The sequence below is a fragment of the Bufo bufo genome, chromosome 11, assembly GCF_905171765.1.
Source record: "Bufo bufo chromosome 11, aBufBuf1.1, whole genome shotgun sequence".
Classification (NCBI taxonomy): domain Eukaryota; kingdom Metazoa; phylum Chordata; class Amphibia; order Anura; family Bufonidae; genus Bufo; species Bufo bufo.
In genome coordinates this window covers 24,831,926-24,848,854 of record NC_053399.1, presented here as the reverse complement: position 1 = coordinate 24,848,854, position 16,929 = coordinate 24,831,926, and the positions used below count along the sequence as shown (strand labels likewise).

The 16,929-nt window shown below is 44.2% G+C and overlaps 1 protein-coding gene across 1 annotated transcript in view; it reads right to left on the bottom strand.

The window, feature by feature from the left end:
- Positions 1–16,929, bottom strand: part of ADSS1 (adenylosuccinate synthase 1) — a 56,986-nt gene that overhangs the window by 39,222 nt on the left and 835 nt on the right. The window lies entirely within an intron of this gene.

Genomic DNA, 16,929 nt, shown 5'->3' with positions numbered 1-16,929 from the left:
GTTGCATCTGGATGTTTTACTCTAGCTTGTTTGCTAATATAAATGGTACTGAGGAGAAGCTGAGCTTTGTGCAACCAATAGAAAAGGGAGATAGGCAGTGTTCCCTGTAAGCTGCGCGGCCGCGCAGCCGCGCTGCTTCCTTTATATGCCTCTGCTCAGGACGTCTGCAGCCCGGACTTCATTTCATGTAATGGTGTATGCCTGTTCCCTACTCTGGGGAAGCCCACCCTGGCAATGCACACAATTGCAAACTTGCATAGTGGGTGGCCCTTGAACTCAGAACCGGCACCCACCATACTGCCCACAGTGCCTTTAACGTCCTGACCTTATCCAGTGTCAGGAAGTTCCTGTGTGGCGTTCCAAGATGGCCCTGGCTCCTTCCTCATGTGCTGCTGCTACTGGAAGAGGAAAACATGTGCAGCGCGGCAAAAGAGGGGAAAAGAGGAGGGGGCGACATCTTCTTAGACCTAGCCCCCCAGCCAAAGTGTTGAAGTGGCGTCCGAGATCCCCAAGGGCCAAGCCAAGTAATTGTAAGTTTTCATGTGGAATATGTTTATGTTATACACATATAGTATGCACTGTGCCACACAATATAGAGTATACCTCTGAACTGTGTAGGGGTTATACTGTATATTGTACAGCATGGCGCAGGGGTTATAATGTATATTACACAACATGGTGTAGGGGTTATACTGTATTTTGTATAGCATGGTGTATGAACTATACTATATATTGTACGGCATGATGCAGGGATTATAGTGTATTCTGTACAGCATGGTGTAGGGATTATACTGTATATTACACAGCATGGTGCAGGGATTATAATGTATTGTACGGGATGGTGCAGGGGTTACACTGTATGCTCTTTAATATGACAATTATCTTAGGTTTTCCTATCGCCCACCTTTGATGGCGCTGTGCCCAGCTCCGAGCCGACCCCGCTCAGCAGCTGCCAAGGCTTAGAGGGAACACTGGAGATAGGGGGTAATCTGAGTTTCTCTTGAAACATTCAAAGTCCATAGTTTCAATGACAATCAGTGTATTACAGTCTTGCAGATGCTGCTGTGATCACATGTAGGAAGCAACATCATATCTAAGACCTTTCTGTCCAACCACTGGCATAAAACAAAAATCTTCCTAAATGCAATTCACACAAAGCCTGGAATGAAATAAATCTTGTCAGGCACCTGTTGTTTTAGGAGGCCAGGACATAAGCTCTTCTTTAATTACCACATCTTGAAGACTCAACTGTAAGTATTTTTAGGTCATGGGAACCTTTAAAGTGGAGCATAATAATTGCAATCTTTAAAGGGCATCTGTCGCCAGCGACCTGCCTATCCAACTGTTTGCATTGGCACACGGCTGTGGTCCACCTGATTTTCTCCTTTCTGCGGTCCCCCCCTGGCTGCTTCGATAGGCAGGGCCAGGCAGTGGCAAAACAGCCAGGGAGGGGCTGACCACAGCCATGAGTGGAGAATCAGGTGGACCTGATGGATCTGTCTATGCCAAGTCAGATAGGTAGGTCGCTGGTGGCAGATTCCCTTTAAGTCTCTCTCACATAAACACCAGCAATGGAACAAAAAAAAGTCTTGTTAACAATATTATCCAATCAGGATGAATTAAAAATCAAGGTGACCTTAAATAATTCTCTATCTCCTATAATAACTGAGTCAGCAGTTTGAAGCCATGTTTGCTCTCTATGCAGTAGACGCCTTGTAGACAGTTTTTGACCACATGGCGCCCTACCTTAAAGGAACAGATCAATGCAAAACAAAGAGCAACTCCAACCAATACAGGAAATCATTAACACAGTCCATATTATAATAGTCTCCTGCTTCCTCCATGCCACCACTAAGTTTCATTTTTAGAAGAAAATGATCCAGCTTCTGTCTTGAGGCACTAGCTCTGGAATTTGCATGTTTCATGGTGGTGGAGGTGTGACTGGGTTCGAAAGCACAGGAGAGGCTAGAGACTGTGCAGCAGCATGCATATCACAGGCAGTAAGATAACGGCAACAGCATCCCATCTGCATGATTTCTGAATGTATAAAATGGACTGTGGATTTAAAACACTTGATATCTGGGATAGGGCACTAATCGGGTAAATGAAGCAGAAGATTCCGTCCACTGTGTAGTTTTTGGCACTGGAATACCGCAGCTCAGTTACCATTGTATAGTTCCTGTCACATGCGGCTGCCTGAAACAGCTGATTGGTGGAGGATGGAGGTGCCGCATTTGGACCCATACAAATATGATAGTGAGGAACTATCTTGAGGATACTAGACAAAAGACACTCAGGTACTTGAACATAAAAAACAGCAGTTCTATTGAATCAGTCTTGGACAAAGACAATGACGACTGTTTCATTTATTAATTTTTTCTTGACTCCTCCTATGCCCCCTAAAAATAAAGGAGACGTTGTCATAGCCTCGCCCATGATTAGCATTTCTCTTTATTGTGATTGTCTCATTCTGAACCTTCTGACCTTGACTGATCTTCAAGATTAACCCCTTAATGACCAGGCCTGAAAAGGCCTGAATGAACAGAAACTATTTTTAGTTCTTGCCTCTTGACTTTACAGCAGCCGTGCCTTTTTCACTCTCGTGACTGTTTGAGGACTTGCTATATGCCGGAGAAATGTTATTACATATAAATTACAGTGTAATTATAATTTTTTGTTTGTCTTTTTACGTTGTTCATGTTTCATACTAAAGAACCTGATAATTAAATTCTTCAGGTTATTACGGTTGTGTGAATACTAAATATTTATGTTTTTATCATTTTAATGTGTACACAATAAAATAGATTTTACAATAAATGTGATTGTGATTTTCTACTTTAAAAAAATAAAAATGTATTACATTATTTATAGCATTTTTAAAAAAAAATCTCAATATAGGATTACTATTTTATAACTTTATTTTGCATTTATAATGTATTTTCATACTCCTGTATGCTAATACATTATACCCTGTGTCAGTATGACACAGGCTGCTGTTAGGGCGACAGCAGGACTACAGTGCAGACAGCCCTGGGGCCCTTCATAGGTCCTAGGGCATTGATGGCAAACCTTTTAGAGACTGAGTGCCCAAACTGCAACCCAAAACCACTTATTGATCGCAAAATGCCAACATGGCAATTTAACCTGAATTCTACAGTCCAATATAGTATATCTTCCATGTACTTTATTAGTTAGCTATAATATCCTGCCTACATTTAGTGCACTGCCTGTTCCGTTCATAGTGCGTCCTGCTCTGATGAATGGCAGGAAAAGTCTAAGGCATATTGGTATACCATCGATTTTTTCCAGGGTGCGGGCTCTGAGTGCCGCCTGTGCCATAGGTTCGCCACCACTGTCCTAGGGGCTGAATGAGTATCGCTCCCCCAGTTACAATTGGGTCACTTGGAAACCTGGTCACCAATTACAGAGGGAGTACCCTTTGATCATGCCTCAGTAGGGATCGCAGCATGATCAAAGTGTTAACAGCCGGGGTCGGAACTTCCTCCAATCCTAGCTGTTAAGAAGGAACCAACACTAAGAACATAGATTGTTAGTAACAGCTGGTTTTTAGTGCTAGAGTGCTCCAGCAGCCATTTAACAGACTGGGCACATGTCTTTTGATGGTGAACGGTCATTAAGAGGTTAATGGAACTGTCATATCTTGACACTAATAGCCTTTCCCAGCTCTGGCACCTGCATCTATCTCCAGAATGGGGCTTCATCTTGCAGCCACTGTAAATGAAGAGGTGTCTGCCCATGCGTGGCTCTCTCCATTCACTTCAATAGGAATTTCAGCTATTTTGGGAACTCCCATAAAAGTTAAAGGAGAACTCTGCACAGAGATGGGAGCCCCGTTCTGAAAATAGGTGCAGGTCCTAGAGGTGTACCCACCGGACATGTATGGCATGTAGCTGGCCAGCTAAGACCTGTCCTAGGTTGTTAACATAGCTTATATGTTTATTCAGCTAAAACTGCCAATAACCTTAATACAGTTCCTATGTTTGTGTGACAAAAGAAGAGTTATTTACAGTGACTTCATGTTTGGATGTCATATAACTGTTATATATATTGTGTTCACAGAAGCAGAAAAGATGATATGCCTTTAAGATTCATTATATGGATGTGAGGTAAACTCAATGACACAGCAGAAAAAACAGGAAGCATAGAGTTTAACTGTTGTTGCTGGGCAGGAGTCTAGACCAATCACAGCCAGCCTCACACACAGCCTGTGTAGGAAATTCCCTAGCAGGAGCTGCAAGAAATTATTATTCACCAGAGAGAGAAGCTGAACAGACATTCACTCCACTAAGAGCTGTGTTTAATGGAAGCAGAGAGGCCAAAATAGGTATTTAAAACAGTTATATAATGTTCCTACTGTTAATACAGTGATTAGAGCTGTATACTGAACCAGTTATATGTGTGTTTACTTACAGTTTCACCAATTGCAAATACCATACAATTGCGAACTGCAAAATTCACAATCCAAATTCAAATTCCATATTGCAATCCAAATTGCATACAACCATACCAGATCATACTCAACCAATCTGCAAATAGTTACTGCTAACTGCATATTGCAAATTGCGACCAAATTCAGCAAGTGAACTATTAGTTAGACCTCAGATATACCTCTCAGAGAGATTATAAAGTGCTTAAATAACTTAAAGCGAGAGTACAGATACTGAAGAGAAAAATATATCCACCATTTTATGTTGAATGACAAGATTGAACAGTTGAACCATCATCTTATGCATACCGCCATTTTGTGATATCTTTTCAACACGTGTTTTGTACATAGACTATCTGCTGCTGCTGCGGCAGTGTTATATGAAGAAAAGTTGAAGTTAATAAAGAAATTATTTCAAGCATTTGATGTGCTCTTTAAACCTACTGTTTCCATAGAACGGCGCTAGAGGAATTACAGAGTAATAGACAGTCTGGTTAGACTAAAAGTCAGAGATATCAAAATTCTTCTAATGCCGCAGCGCAAAAGGCACTTCATAGTGCTGCGCCTGCCACATGGCATCTCCTATGGAGGTACAATAAGTTTCAAGATGAGACAACCCCTTTAAAGATCGAAGATAGCCTAAAATATCTTTGGTTAGTGTGAAAGAACTGAAATAAAACACAACAATCATACATCAAACAGCGCTAAGTATAAACCTAGATCAAGTCCCAAAACTGCCAGTGGAAAAATACGCATCAGAATCCAAGAGATTTATTTCCGTCTTATGGGAAAGCATCTTGGCACAGAAAATGATTAAATTTAGCTCTTCCTCCCTCCTTCTTTTTCTTCTTTCCCTGGGTCCTATATTCCAATTAAAACTGAGAAATATATAAAGAAATGAGGATTGTGATATGTGTGCAACCTAAGGTAAAGTGAGAGTGATTTGGGTACCTTGGCTATCCACTAGGGCCATGATACACGTAGGGTAAGGTTACATTATAGTGGATATCTGTCACGGTGCGGTTCACCGTGACGTATGGTCGTGTAGGCTGGCTGCTCACCCCCTGGCGTACTGGCTGCGGACCTCTCCATGCAGGCTGGTTGCTAGCGGCAGTGTGCTGGCTGCGGCTTCACGTGTGAACCTGCCCGTGTACCTCTGTACCCCTTTGACTTAATTTCGTATTTGTATTTGTGTTCGGTTTTGTCCGTGTAAGTTTGGTTGCCATTGGCAACGCCCGTACTGCAGCTCCCTCACTGCAGATTCATTCTTGTGCTGTTAGGGTTAACTCCCCTGTCTGGTTAGTTTGGGGTTAAACTTCCCTGTCTGGCTCCATGGGTGTGGCCTCCTTGCTGCACTCATGGGATTAGTATGTAGGCCTGTGTTTTCCTCAGTTCTGGGTTAGATTTCTTGGGTTTTGTCTGTCCTGTCAGTCTGTCTGCATACTTGCTTTTCCCCATGCTGCTCACCCTTGGGGACTTTGTTTGTCTTTCTCCGTTCTTGGTTCTGCCTACTTTTTCATTATCATTCTCCGGCCTTTCCTCGTTCCTAGCTATACCCTGTATGTCTTGTTATGTCTATGCTTAGCTTTGCTATGTTAGGATATTACCTCTCTATGCTTTGTTATGTCCTCGCTCCTCCGGAAGGGGGTCTGACGTTCCTCGGAGGGGGAATATTCCTGCTACTAGGGTATGTTTTTGCTTTACCTGTGATTCCATGCCTGTACTTGTCTTGTTCATGTTTATGCCTCGTTCTATGTACTGTCGGTACCTTGCTGGTACCTTTGGTCCGCCGGTCCCTGCTGTCACTGGCTGGTTTACGCTCTGGAGTCGCTCCTGGCAACTACCGTCTGGCAAAGTCTATCCCCACCATCAGGGGCCCTAGTGAAATCCGGGTGTTGCTTAGATACGCCCCTCCAGAGTATTACCAGTAAGTGGCGCAGTGGGTTCCCACCCACTGAGCTTCCACAGTACATTGAGCTTGTTTGTTTATATTCCTTGCTCTGGTTACTTTGTAATAAACTTCCAATATTCTCATATGTGTTTATTCGTAGTTTGATGCCGGGCAATTTGGAGGTCTGTCACGTGGACCCTGGGTCGTGACAATATCCTATTAATCTGACTGGATGACTTACCTCCACCTCAGCCCCTTTGATTGTGTTCTAATCAAAGATGCAACAGTGAATCAGGGACACTAATTATCAGATAGGTGGGGGCCCAACAGTGGGATTATTCCTTATCAGACACTGAAAGATTATCCTAGGGATATGGTGTTGGAATACCCTTTTAAGACATTCTTCAGCTAAGGAGCCCCCTTGACCAGTGGCATACTTTCAATGGAGGCAGATCATGCGACTGCTATGGAGCCATGGGAGAAGCTTGAGCTCCTTTCTGATGTAAAACCACTGTAAGATTAGTGCAGCCACCAAGAATTTATTACAGCTTCCATTTCACTCATTTGTAACTACATAATTTCCTATGCACTGAGCCAGCTTTGTAATAGAAGGGAAGCAGATTTATCAATGTATTTATGACAGTTATCTGGCCTAAATACATGACCTTTCCTGACATACAAGTCATATAAAGTGAGTGAGCCCAAATGTAACTATAAAATGTAAATTCATCAGAAATCTGTGCATTCTGCACTACATGGGAGTAATTGATGCACGCGAACTGGGAAACTGGGTGGGACAGGAGGGCCCATACTAAGTTTTGCTATGGGGCCCAATGTGTTCTGTACATCCCTGCCACTGATCATACTCAGCTATCTGTAGTTTTAACATAACTACAACTCCTACCATGCCCTAGCAGCCGATCCCTACCAGGCAATACTGGGAGTTATTGTCTTACAACTGATGGGAAGATGCAGGTTGGAGAGCATTGGTCTAGATAGCACACTTTGCTGACGAGGACTTAACGTTAAAGTGATTGTCCACTCTCAAAATTAATTTTTTAATCTTAACAGATCTAAAATTCTGTGCTGAATAATTTCATAATATATCTTTATACGTTTGGAGTTCACTTTTTCCAAAAAAGAGTTTGAAATACCCTGCATAGATATAGAGTTAAATAATAACATTATGAATGCCTTCACCACTAGAGGGAGCTAAGTAGCTTTCTGCATACTGTTTGAACTCCATAAGAAAAGAGTAAGCTCCCTCTAGTGGTGCCTAAAGGTCACCAGAATTATATCTACAGTACATGCAGTGGATTTGGAGCTTTGTTTCAGGTAAAAAATGGAAAGACCACTATAAATTTAGATTATGAAATTAATCAGCACATAATATAGACTTTAATATGACATGGTGTTAAATACAGAACACACACTTTAAATTGAGTGACCATCTTTCGATTTCCAGTAGTTCTAAGTGTAGTGCCCTGAAGCAAGGGTACTTAGTACTATGGACATTTGTGGACATTTTCCCCTATTGCTACCATGCAAAGCCATCAACTTACTACTTTAGTGCACTTGGAAAGGTTAATTTGCACTGTGACTTATGCCATTGCTTACCCTTCTACTGTTTTGAACTGCATTTTATAGGTTTATTGTAATATATCCTGTTCATTTGCATTGTTATTGCACTATATCGGCACTGCTCTGTGGTAAGGGTTAATGCACAGCCATCTATTACTAAGAGACTTTGAGACTTTCTATCTATGCACTGAGATATTTGAAATATTCCACAGTTACTATAAGGGACTATGCAAAGTTCTAGAGGGAAAAACCTTGAAACATTGACCTTTTGACTGTCTAGTTTAGCTCTGTTGTTTACATCTGGAAAAACTACATCCCATAGACTTGTACTGAAACTCTATACAAGTCTATGACAGACTGGAATTGCAACATTGTTTCTGTTTAGGTTATGCTTTTCCACTCCACCCTCCCACTAGAAAGTTCTAGCTCAATTAGAAATTGTATATAAGAAGAGCAATTTGATCCCTTAGTTGAGTGCAGATAAAGACCAGTGATTAGCAGGAGAGACTCTGCCAGTCTGCAGATAGGTGCCAGTGTTTAGTAGAAGAGAGTCTGCCAGACTACACAAGTGACTAGAAGACACTGAGACAGGGAAACTCTGCAATAGACCATGGGTCACCAGCCCTTTGACCAGAGGGCCAGACAGACAACTGAGCCACAGTCTTTTTGAGAGGGAACCAGTCTTTTGAGAGAGAGGGACAGCTAGCTCAGGTCTTTCCTCAGCACAGAACCTTCTTCTGCCAGGGAAGAGACTGGAGAAGCCTGCTTAGCGCATTGTCTGAACTGTTTTGCACTTGAATTCCTCCATTAAAGAAGCAAACTGGTTTACTGCAGACCCTGACTCTCTGGACATATTTATCATTGGGGTGCACCATGCCTTACTATCCTCTTCAGAGAGCAGCGACACGTGGTGACCCCTCAATAGTGTCTGGGGGACCTGATGTTGCATTGGGACCACCCCAAACCTAGCCACTGCATTAGGAATGAGCAGTGATATAATATAATCAGTCTAAGGGTCCATTCACACATTCGTGTGTGTTTTGCAGATCCACGGATCTGCAATTTGCGGACAGCACATCGCCGGCACTTAATAGAAAATGCCTAATCTTGTCCGCAAGGACATGTTCTATTTTTTTCGGGACAGGAAATGCGGACCCGGAAGTGCGGGTCCGCATTTCCGGATCCAGGCAGCACATCGTGCGGCCCCATAGAAATGAATGGGTCCCCAATTCCATTAAGCAAAATGCGGAACATAATTGCGGACGTGTGAATGGAGCCTAAATGTGGGCGTTATAAAACCACCACGACCCCAAATTCCTTTAGGATAATTTTTTTTCAATAGCTTCCATTGCTGTATTTATACATACATGCAGATTGCTATCAAAATATTAGTAAATTATAGGGGCTGTAGTTTTGGAGCAATGACAGGAGGAACACTTGATGTTTCCTGTATTCTGTCTACTTGGAAAATGTCTGCACACAAGCCGTTTTTAGAAATACACCCAGACAGGCACAAATGGCACCTTGCCACTTCTGAATCTCCATGTACTCTGCCAGGGCGTCTAGACAAGTATTAATAAGAAGGAGTCACTATAACATTTGTTTTCTAGTTTTGAGTATACTGTATAGTTACTTTAGCTCTACATTTAACTGGTGCTTTTTGAACCATTTTATGCTATTGGATAGCATGACCTACTTTTCCCATTAACAACTGTTACCGCTTACCCACGAAAGAGGTAATAAATGTATGATTGTTGGGGGTCCGACTGCTGGGATCCATACCTATCAGGAGAACAAAGGTTACTGAGCCATGGGGCTTGTGCATGACCACTGCTACATGGCTCTGCTATGTTTGTCAGTCACATGATCCACCACTTCATTCATATAGAGGACTCAGGGACCTCCAGTCTCCTGATCGGTGGGAGTCCCAGTGGTCAGACCCTCAACGATCATACATTTATCACCTATCCTATGGCAAAGTGATAGTTGTTTTAATGGTGTGCGACAGCTGGTACCTCCACCATTGTCAGTGGCGTGCCTAGGGTGTTTGGCACCCGGGGTGGGTCCTTTCTCTGGCATCCCCCCAATATTTAAAAAAAAATCTTACCCCTCACAGTAGTATTGCCCTCATTGTACAACCTACACAGTAGTTTTGTACAGATGTGTGCCCCCTCACAGTAGTTATGCCCACATTGTGCCCCCCTCACAGTAGTTATGCCCTCTCTGTGAACCTTTCACAGTTGTAATGCCCTCTTTGTGCCCCCTTCACAGTAATAATCCCCATTGTGCCCCCTTCACAGTAATAATCCCCATTGTCCCCCCTACACAGTAATAATCCCCATTGTGCCCCCTTCTTAGTAATAATCCCCACTCTGCCCCCTTCATAGTAATAATACCCATTGTGGCCCCTTCACAGTAATAATGCCCATTGTGTCCCCTAAATAGTAGTAATGTCCTCTGTGCCCCTTCACTGTAATAATGCCCATTGTGCCCCCTTATAGTAGTAATGCCCATTGTGCTAGTAATGCCCTCTGTGCCCCCTCCATGGTAGAAATCTCCATTCACAGTAATAATGCCCTCTGTGCCCCCTTCATTGTAGTAATGCCCTCTGTGCCCTCTCCATAGTAATAAAGCCCTCTGTACCACCTCCATAGTAATAAAGCCCTTTGTGCCACCTCCATAGTAATAAAGCCCTCTGTATCACCTCCATAGTAATAAAGACCTCTGTATCACCTCCATAGTAATAAAGACCTCTGTATCACCCCCATAGTAATAAAGACCTCTGTGCCCTCTCCATAGTAATAAAGACCTCTGTATCACCTCCATAGTAATAAAGACCTCTGTATCACCCCCATAGTAATAAAGACCTCTGTGCCCCATCCATAGTAATAAAGACCTCTGTGCCACCTCCATAGTAATAAAGACCTCTGTATCACCCCCATAGTAATAAAGACCTCTGTGCCCCATCCATAGTAATAAAGACCTCTGTGCCACCTCCATAGTAATAAAGACCTCTGTGCCCCATCCATAGTAATAAAGACCTCTGTGCCACCTCCATAGTAATAAAGACCTCTGTGTCCCCTCCATAGTAAAAAAAAAAACTCTGTGCCCCCTCTGTATTAAAAAAACAAACAAAAAAAAAACAAAACACAGTAACTACTCACCTTGTCCCGTTCCTGAAGCTCACATACCTCTCTTCCCCGCTGGCACAGATCGCTCTGCAGCACTGTGTGGGCAGAGCTTATGCAGATTACCGGGCTGCAGGCTCCGCCCACACAGTTAATGCAAGAGTGGTTAAAAGTATGAACTGGTCACTGGATGACAATACAGTTTGGCCATCATTTGGAGGCATTATCCCGCCACTGTATACAGGCAAATGGCGAACTTTTTCTAAAGAGCAGCGTTGTTGTCCACATTAAAGGGTATAACAAAATAATAGCAAAGACAGGTGCACTCTGCGGTCTTACTAAACCCTCAAACTGATTTTAAAATTGAGAGATTAGCCAACATGTCCTACGGTGTAGGACATGTCTGAGCCCGAGCACCGCGCCAAGGTTTCTCAAGTAGCTCGGGAGCTAACACTCACCTACCTGTGCCATGTGAGCAATACCAGGGGCCAGTGGGCAAATTACAGGAGCATGAGGCCGACTCACAAACAACTCACCAGTTACCTCCAGCATGTAACCCTAATCTATTGTGGTACTTGTGGTTTGCTGCGGTCATCCTCCACTGTATGCATTTTTGCTAGGGATCGTCATTAGCAACGGGCCACAAGTGCAGGATTTGCTCCCCTGTATATATATGCATAACTGCATGTGGGTTTGAGCACTTCCCGCCTGTTTAATACCACGCCATTCTTTTCAGTTTGTATATATAGAGATGTCTGGAGGTGTATAAACTCCAATTTAAATGTGCCTGCTTTCCATCCACAGGCTAAATTTAGGTGCACCTGCGAGGCCTGGGCCATATCAGCCAGTCTTGAGTGAGACTCGCAGACTCCTCCCTCCTCCCATTGCTAGCATGGTTACATGCTGGAGGTAACTGGTGAGTTGTTTGTGAGTCGGCCTCATGCTCCTGTAATTTGCCCACTGGCCCCTGGTATTGCCCACATGGCACAGGTAGGTGAGTGTTAGGTCCCGAGCTACTTGAGAAACCTTAGCGTGGTGCACGGGCTCAGACATGTCCTACACCGTAGGATATGTTGGCTAATCTCTCAATTTTAAAATCAGTTTGAGGGTTTAGTAAGACCGCAGAGTGCACCTGTCTTTGTTATTATTTTGTTATATTGATTATCACATCCACATAATTGCTACCCTGTGTAGGATGTCTATTGTGGTACTTGTGGTTCTCTGCGGGCATCCTCCACCGTATGCATTTTTGCTGGGGATCGTCATTAGCAACGGGCCACAAGTGCAGGATTTGCTCCCCTGTATATATATGCACGACTGCATGTGGGTTTGAGCACTTCCTGCTTGTTTAATACCACGCCATTCTTTTCAGTCCACATTAAAGGGGTTGTTCCACCCAAAAATATGCTACAGTTTTCAAACCAACGCCCGGATCTGAATACTTTTGTAATTGCATGTAAATTTAGCATAGTCACTGAGTTATTTAATAAAATGTATCTGTGTAGCACCACCTGTTTGATTTTTGTTTTTTTTCATTTCTTTGTCTGGCTCACTGAGATGGTCGCAGTGACATGTGGTGACCCCTCAATGGTGTCTGGGGGACCCGATGTAGCATTGGGTCCACCATCTCACTGAGATGTTCGCACATGCTCAGTTTTATCCTACAACTGCCTCCTGAGCTGTGATAGGGAGAGCATGGACACGCCCCCTGAGCTGCAGCAGAACAGACACGCCCCTTGAGCTTTCAGCTTGATATAAATCTATCACAGCAATGAATGGGGAGATCTATGGATCCATGTGAGGTACAGGGCTGGTTCTAGCTTTGTTAGAAAGAGATTCTCATGTTCTATATGACGTCTAATTTTAATTTTTTACATTGGTCATTGGAGAACCCCTTTAACCAGTGTCATACATAGAGAGAAAAGGCCCCATAGCAAGGATCAAACCAGACCCCCCCCCCCACACAGGACAGAAGGGTTTCCGCCTAAACCCTTTTCAATGACCCTTGTTCCTTGAGACCAGGCATCCTCAAACTGCGGCCCTCCAGCTGTTGTAAAACTACAACTCCCACAATGCCCTGCTGTAGGCTGATACCTGTAGGCTGTTCGGGCATGCTGGGAGTTGTAGTTTTGCAACAGCTGGAGGGCCGCAGTTTGAGGATGCCTGCTGTAAGAGGGTAGAGTCCTGACCAAGTTTTCACCCCAGTAGAAGAGGGGATGATCCCAACTGGGCCCCATAGCAGTTGCATGGTCTGCCGCTATGGTGGTTACAACCCTGCCTTTAACCAATCATTATTGTTGTTATTTTTGATTCTTCCCTTGGAAAATTAAAGCTAGATTCTGACTGGTTACCATAGGCAACTTTCTGCAAAGTGAAGGCAGAAGACGAAAAAAACTGTTGAAACTTTTTAATAAAAGACCAATTGAAAAAATTATTCAAAAGGAATAAAATGCAATGATAAAAAAAATTAACCATGAAGTTGTGTAACGCCCCAGAGTGGCATTACCACTTCTGCACCTCACTACTATCTCTAATGTTCTAATATCACGTCATCTGTGTATTTTATCGATAAGCCCCTTGTTCCAGTGTCAGCACCGGAGTGCTGGCAGGAGGACCCAGCAGCTGCTGGACGTGTCCGCTGCCTGCAGGAGAGCGCAAGGGGAGTGCTGTGCTTTGTAGACAAACCCCAACCGGAGCCGGAGTCTCTCATACCGGGACTGCCTGCACCCCCAGCAATCAGTCAGCAATTGGGAACTATGTCCAGTGCTTCCTTCATATTTAACCACACGGTGGTGACATATCAGCTGCCTTGTAAAACTGAGCCACTGATGAAGAAGGTCGTCCCGCAGTTGTCCCTGAGACCACCTATAGAGGAGAGCTACCTACCAGCCCCCATGCAGCCAGAGGTACTGGACTCCTTCGTGATGGCAGGAGCGTCCTCCCCTGTAAACCAGAAAGTGACAGCTGCTACGAAGAGTGTGACCACCCAGTTACTTCCAAGTTCGGCCACAGGAGGGCAGTGGAGATCCACTACAGCTGCACGTCTAGATTATAGAAGGCAGGAAAAACCTCTGATGGAGTTCAGCAGCTCTAGCAGCGAGGAAGATCTGAGGGACTTCCTCTAAGGAGCCTCTGCAGCATCTAAAGAACCAATGACTTCTGGGAGCCATGGTGTGGACTACTCCTGAAGGTTGAGAAAATGTTGGCATTGTTTTAAGTTTCAGGTTGCCCCTGTTGTGTCCTCACCTGGATGGTCACGTTTAGTCAGGACTCCCCCTCCCCCCCAACTGCCAGTAACCCCAATCTCTGGAACGACTTCCAAGTTGTGCTCAACAGCGCCTGTTCCCTTTTTTCCCCCTTCTCAGGTTAATTGGGAGCCCCCTTTGCCAAAAGGGTGATCATGACCTGTGCTGCTATTTTACATCTTACCCATGTGGATTACAAATAATGACGTTACCTTATTTCCCATGGATTACAGAGGACTCTTTTGCACTTTTGTTCCAGTTTGCAATGGATCCTCAAGCAATGAAGAGAAAAGACTCTGATGTGAATTTATTGCACTACGCTATTGCATTAAATATTTGCACTATTTCTGCACTAACCTTTAAAATTTTCAGCAATGTTCAAGTGTACTGTACCCATTGTGTGTATTCTTTTGCTGGTGTCGAAATGTGAGTATATGCACTTTTTGTAGGGACTTTGGTAAAATAATATTTTTAGCCAGATAGTCAGCACCTTACTTATTATGGACTGCCTCTGAGGACGTCTGGTACGTCACAAGCAGATCTTACATCGCTATTGCTCATTATGGACTGCCTCTGAGGACATTAAATACTAATGGTTCTTACTTTACCTTGTGTTAGCTAGATAGCCTAGGCATTGTATTGTATTGCTACACAGGGGGGAACCAAGTGGTAAGTCACAAGCAGATCTGTCAACGTCGGGGGTAACCCACTGCTACTATGTGTCTGGAGAGATTGGAGAGCATGGCCTCATCCTCCTAATGTGTATATGTTTCTGTCATGGTCTTACCTTCTTGCTGTTCTCCTTCGTTTGACATGTGCTGGCGGCCATCTTGGTTTCTGGGTTTCTTGTAGCCTTCCACCCTGCGGCTCCTCCTTCCCACTGGGAGGAGCTGGATGCCTAGCTCATATATATAGGAGGTCTGTGGCTTCAGTTCCTTGCTTGGTCCTCTTGTGTTCACATGCTTCTAAGACTGCTGCTGCTTCTGGTTCCTGATCCTGGCTTCGTCTGACTACCCTTCTGGTTCCTGATCCTGGCTTCGTCTGACTACCCTGCTGGTTCCTGATCCTGGCTTCGTCTGACTACCCTGCTGGTTCCTGATCCTGGCTTCGTCTGACTACCCCTCTGGTTCCTGACCTCTGGCTTCGCAAAGACTCTGCTCGGTTTCACCATCCGTTTGGACTTTTGCTTTACAGCTTTATTTTCAATAAAGCCTTCTTATTTTCTCTTATCTCTTGTTGTACGTCTGGTTCATGGTTCCGTGACAGTTTCAAGGCCTTGTGCTTTTCCAAGGTTATTTATATCCCTAGGTCTTGTGCGTTGCCAAGCCTAGGAAAAACTGTGTAAAAGCTACCTGTTCAGACATCAAGGTGACAAAGCGTAAAGCATTTTAAGACCTTGGTGCTTGGAAGGGAATACAGGATGAAGCCACCCTTCTATTTGCAGTCGTATCATAGCATGTGGAGGGATGACAGTACATGACACCCCCATGCTCCATATACGACTACGGCCACGTCGTGGATTATTGAGCGCTTAGTGCAGTATTTTTGGTTGGTCGGTTCACTGTGAGAGGGAAAACCGTGGTTAGACACCCTACTCACATAGGCAGGAATCCATAGGTAGCTATCTTATATGTTAGTCTATGTATGTGTACTTTCATGCAGCACTTTTTCCTTGGTAACCTTAGAACATATACCCTAAGGACAAGCCGAGAGTGGCTTGGTTTTTAAGTAAGGGGGTATGTAACTCCCCAGAGTGGCATTACCACTTCTGCACCTCATTACTATCTAAAATGGTCTAATATCATGTCATCTGTTTGTTTATTCCAAGTCCTTCATAATGTGCATTTCCTATTTTGCAACTGTTATGTTATAATGTAATGTGCCTGGTTCAACAGCAGGTGGCGGCATAAATGGCAGATCTACAGGTACAAAGAATGAGCTTTCCTTTCATTCTAACACCCCCCTCTGTGGTGTTGTGGGCATTTCCCACTTGCTGCAGGAAGGGTGAGGACCAGTTAGTTCCAGTTGAGGTCTTCCCTAGACAGGGGAAGGGTGTGCAGGAGGTGCACGTCCCTGCTGGATGTGCCTTGCCCAGGCCAGCTGGGGCACATTCAGTTCATCTGGATATGGAGGCAGAAGCCTAGAGCCTCAGGAGTCAGGAGAGATGGACTCCCTGGTAGCAGAATTCAGAGTCAGACTACAAGAGAGAAGTTGCAGCACCCAGAGAAAACTAAGTTATGCAACTAGCCTGTCAGCACAGCAGAGCCAGAGAGCAACAGACGTAGTAGAGAGAAGTTTGCCTGCCACAGTTAATGCCAAAGCCTGCTGGGAACCAAGACAAAGCCTAAAACTGTTTGGAGAAACGTTTATGCAAAGAAAAGCTGTTTCCAACTTCATCACAAGGTCTGGACTCAATTTATTTCATCATCCCCTTCATCAACAAACCCCCTTTTAATTTCTGCGGAGCCAACACCTAGGGTCCAGTGTATGCAGGTAGGAGCACCATGACACGTGCACCAACATTAAGGGACATTTAGGCCACCCTACACAACTCTGGCATCCCTACACCTTGGTACCATCCACAGTATCACTAAAAGGGGTCCTGTGTCCTTGTTGCTTCACTGCAACTGGCATCAC